Raw genomic sequence first — 5,000 nt, 5'->3', positions numbered from 1 at the left:
AACGCACGGAAATAAAGCGAGGAAAGGGAAAAGGATCCAGTAAAACTTTGCGGAATGAAGGCCAGTGAAAGGAAAACTAGGAGTTAATGGCGTTTGAATTAAATGACGCGGACCCGATTGCGATTGATCGAATGATTTAAGAAAAGAAACTGGTGTTCGATATAGAAAGATATTCAGCGCTGGTGCTATGTTTACGAGAAAGACCTAGTGAGACAGTGACACACTTTCTCTGCCGAGTATTCATCATGTTTAAAAGGATATGAGAACCGCGGCTGAACGAATCATAGAAAGGTTAAGACTGAATTTTAAATTGCTGAGAGAGAGAGAGAGAGAGAGAGAGAGAGAGAGAGAGAGAGAGAGAGAGAGAGATATTTTATTAATCAAGAGTCATTTCCATTTCCTCCTAATTGTACACGAATGAAACATTTGGAGCAATTCTGTATTATGCGTTTTCATGAACTGAATATTTAATTATCGTATAAGTTCCCCCAGAAATCTTCATTTAGGAATTTTCATAAATGAAATCTAATCCAATAAAAGTATAATTTCACGCGGAGACTTGCAGTGTTAAGATTACTAGGCGATTTTATGAGTGCACTTATAAAGGTAACATCTTAGAAGGATTTGACTCCCCAGCGCGCGAGCTAAAAAACAAGTAAAAAATGCGCCGAAGTTTCTTCAGCTCAATAGTTTTCTGTACAGCTGTATGAAACTTTCAGCCACGGCCCATGAAACTTTATCCAGCCCATGAAACTTTCAGCCATGACCCCGTGGCCGCCTGTGTTGGTACCTATAGCGGTTGCCTGACGTACGATTATGGCTAACTTTAACCTTAAATAAAATTTAAAAAAAAAAAAAACTACTAGGCTACAGTGCTGCAATTCGGTATGTTTCATGATTGAAGGGTGGATGATCAACATACCAATTTGCAGCCTTCTAGCCTCAGTAGTTTTTAAGATCCGAGGGCTGACAGAAAAAGTGCGGACGGACAGACAAAGCAATCTCAAAAGTTTTCTTTTACAGAAAACTAAAGATGTATTGTGCATCTTATTGCAAAGTTAAAGCAGAAAATATTTCAAATATTCAAACAAATTACGTCAGCACTTCGACACTAACGAACCCCATCAACAACAGTTTAGGCCCAACAGTATACATCGATATGTAGAATTATACATGCGCGTTGGGATGTTTCCTCGATAAAAAAATTTTCCACCTCCCACTAACTGTACACCTTTCCTGCTTTCCTTTCCTTCTTCCTCGGCTAACATCTGATTTACGCTCCCTCTCTCACCATTCTGACATTCCCTCTACAATAACAGACCTTCGTAATATATACTAAACACCCTTTTCACCAAATGATCTTTGAATCGTCTATTAACTTTTATTTATTTCTATCGCTTCAACTCTTACTGCAATTATAGATCACTCTTTCATATATATCCGTCTCTCACATTCTGTTCCTGCACATGAGACAATCTGTCAGTCAGTACTTGAAATATTTTCACTGATATTTTCTCCCCCTTCAGTATAGGCTATATATATATATATATATATATATATATATATATATATATATATATATATATACATACACACATATGTCATAGCATGTTAATTTCCATAGCCTTCATTTCTCCTCTTCAATAACTGCACAGCACCCACATTCTATTTCTATAAGAGACTTAATTTCTCTGTTATTACTTGAAGGACTCTCACTTTGCAATCTTTCCCATCGCCTATATAGGTATGTTTATATATATATATATATATATATATATATATATATATATATATATATATATAATATACATATAAAATTGCTCTCACTACCATGGCTCCCATTACCTCCCATTCTGTCACTCTTGCCAACATTCACCATCAATCTACTCTTCTTAAAAGCTACTGAACATACTGTTTGTGATCATGAGCAATTTCATATCAAAATCACAATTTTTCTCCAAAATTCTGAGCTACAAGTTGACTATTTTGATCCTTTTCTGTAATTATCGTTCTTTGCAAAATCTTTCAATATATACTTTCCAACAGCAGATCTTTCCACGGTGAATGGAGGTTTTTTGCGATGAATTACGGGCTTCTTCCCTTCTACAAACTTGCTACGACCATTCACAGTCGACTAACTAAGCGGTTTATAATCAATGTTTATCATAATTGCTACTCTGAATCTTATTCAATTTCAATGAAAACACACACACACACACACACACACACACAAACAAAACCTTTCTCTCTCTAGTAAAATTAGTTCCAGTTCCTTGGCTTTTGTTTCAACTTTGATCAAGCAACGTAACATCCATGTAATTTCATGGAACAATTATTGTGATGTGACACACACGCATAAAACCTCTTTCTCTGTCTAGCAAAAATAGTTCTAGTTCCTTGCTTTTTGTTTCTACCTTGATCAAGCAACGTAGCATTCATGTAATTTCATGGAACAATTATTGTGATGTGAGGATTAGATAACAGTCACTTTCTTCTTCTGGTGTCCTCGTGAGTTTTTAATCGCAAGTGACGAAAGAAATACAAAATCATTCGTAGGTTTCTCCTTCACTCACAAGCGAGTTCGAACAGTTTGTAATTACTGTATGCTTCTGAAACCACGCACTGGATTATCACAGGTATGTGGATCTGTACAAGAACATGTACACAAAGCTCTCTCTCTCTCTCTCTCTCTCTCTCTCTCTCTCTCTCTCTCTCTCTATATATATATATATATATATATATATATATATATATATATGTATGTATGTGTGTGCGCATGTGTACAGCATATATATATATATATATATATATATATATATATATATATATATATATATATATATATATATATATATATGTGTGTGTGTGTGTGTGTGTGTGTGTGTGTACATGTATATATAATACATACATATAATATATATATATATATATATATATATATATATATATATATATATATATATATATATATATATATATATATATATATATATATCTTGCTTGTGTATGTATGCACACGCGTGTATCTGAAGACTGGAAGGTAGCAACCATGCCGATTGGAAACATTAAACTAAAACACATTTTCTCAAAACTCCATAAAGAAAAGGCCGAATGCCTTTAAAACATCTTATTTAAAATATCTTTGAATAAACCGTAAATAATACGGAATATCTGACGGTATTTTAACACTGAATAAATTGATCTTGCATTTAAATCGTATGCTGCACGAGAGAGAGAGAGAGAGAGAGAGAGAGAGAGAGAGAGAGAGAGAGAGAGAGAGAGAGAGAGAGAGAGTAAAAAGGTGCCTCCGTTGAGTGAATAGAAGGGTATCACAGAGTCAGCAATGGCTTGTTTATGAATTCAAAAGGGCGCATCTGAGTCTCACCCCGTTCAAATCACAGCTGAAATTGGCCTGTTATCATGGCCAGCATATCTGATAGGCAAACGCATATAACTGTGTGGCCCGCTAAAATTGATTTATTGTGCTAGGGAAGTGTGCATCCCAACATATTTATACTATCAATTTCGGCTACCCTTTACACTCGGGGCGAAAAACCGCCGACGCCCTCGGCGGGAAAACGGACCCTACGGTCGGGTGGAACAGCGTCGAGAATGGCCACCGCGGGTCCCTCAGCAGTTGGGCCTTTCGTACATCTTTCGTGGCGAGGGTGTTGTTATCACTTTCCGAATACACTTATTTTCACATTATAACTTTTATGAACTTCTTTCTGTCTACGGCTTGACTGGCTGGAAACATGGCGATCTTTTAGGAAAAAACGCCGACATTTTAGGGAAAACGTAAGAGCATCGTTTCTTGACGCGCGCTTCTCCTGGCATTGTTGGGAAAAATCCTAATTGGACTCTTCCCGGAAGGTAATGGGAATTTCTCAGTCGAATAAGTTTCCATTAACTTTTTACCACGTATTCGCACGGTCCAAGACAGCCTGGGTTTCCGACCAGACCAACAGAAGCAGGAGGAGGAGGAGGAGGAGGAGAAGGAGGTGGAGGAGGAGGAGGATGAGAGGGACGGAGGAGTTGGAGGAGGAGGAGGGAGGTCGAGAAGTAAGAGGAGTAGGAGGAGGAAGAAAAGGAAAAGCATGTCCGGGGCATACGATCACCAACACTCCATCCATCTTTTCAGTTCTTTACTTTCGATCTGTTCTCTTTTCTTGACGTAACGTTGCCACAACGATTCGTTTTCCCCTAAACGACTGTGGCTGTAGACTCAACGATCAGCCTCGTCTCGTCTTCCAGTCCCTCCTCCGCGTTCAAGCCTTATAATTCTTCTCTTCCTTCTCCACGTCCACCCTCGCATTTCGCTGCTCCTCTCTCCCCAGCCAACTGCCCCTATATATTTGACCGGCCAGATAGGACCCCCTCTTCTTATGAGGTAACGCGGAATATTAGTGATTCCTCCCATGAAGGAATTTTCGAATAGGGTTTATGGGCTTCGGGAGATTCCATTGCAGGATAAGAGTGACTCCCAAAAGGAGTGAATCAGAATAGAATGCTCTGGAAGCATTTTCGTCCTTTCGTATAATTACTTGGTTAAGGAGTTATTTCTTTCGCCCTTTGTATATAAAGAGAGATGAAGAACTATGATTGTTCTCCCTTACCGACGCTTCACTCCATCCAATCTTTCCAGACCTTCTTGAAAGGGAGGAGGAGGTGGAGGAGGAGGAGGAGGAGGGGAGGTGGAGGAGGAGGAGGTTGTGGGGGCGGAGGAGGGGAAAGGGGAGATTCCACCTTCCCCACCAAAACTCGCCAGCGGCCCCGCCCCTTTCTTCTTCTTCTAATACCAGAAATTCCTTCTTTCTCAAACTCCCTTTGCATTAAATCCCTCCAACAGAGGTCACCTGCCACACATCGACCATATTCCTCCCTCTTTCCTCTTTCTCTTTTCTAATATCATTGCTTTTTCTTCTGTTTCCTGCGTTTTTTTTTCTTACCGGTTCGTTTATATTACTCAAAGCCTAGATTCGTCATCAATAGGAGTCGTG

The sequence above is a fragment of the Macrobrachium rosenbergii genome, chromosome 41, assembly GCF_040412425.1.
Source record: "Macrobrachium rosenbergii isolate ZJJX-2024 chromosome 41, ASM4041242v1, whole genome shotgun sequence".
Taxonomy (NCBI): domain Eukaryota; kingdom Metazoa; phylum Arthropoda; class Malacostraca; order Decapoda; family Palaemonidae; genus Macrobrachium; species Macrobrachium rosenbergii.
This window is presented reverse-complemented; position numbering follows the sequence as displayed.